This window comes from Cololabis saira, chromosome 14, assembly GCF_033807715.1.
Source record: "Cololabis saira isolate AMF1-May2022 chromosome 14, fColSai1.1, whole genome shotgun sequence".
Classification (NCBI taxonomy): Eukaryota; Metazoa; Chordata; class Actinopteri; order Beloniformes; family Belonidae; genus Cololabis; species Cololabis saira.
In genome coordinates, this window is record NC_084600.1 from 44,886,277 (window position 1) to 44,886,693 (window position 417).

The following is a 417-nucleotide window of genomic DNA, read 5'->3' on the forward strand; positions in this document are numbered from 1 at the left end:
CTCAGTGTGTTTACTTAAAGACTTAAAGAAACACCAGAACAAACTAAAGGAACTTTAACTCTTTTATGATCAGAGGAAGAAGAAAGAAAGAAGTTTTCAGTAGCCAGAACTTACAAATGCAGTCGTGATTTTTAAGCTGTTATTTTCCCCACGGTTTTTCAGGTTTTTCTTGTATTTTTAGGTTTCCAGGCTGAAGTTTCAAGGCCTCGATTCTCCTCCTTTTCCTTTTTCCTTTTCTCCACTTTTCTGTTAATGATTCACAAAACCTGAGTTTAAGGACAATTTAACGTGTTTTTTTTTTTTTCTCTCTCTTTGAGATAAATTATTTAGGTTTAATCTGACTTTTTCATCTTGTTTTTGTAAAAGAAAAGAAAGAAAAAAATTTCAACCAAAAAGTCTGAAAAAAGTAAAAAAGAG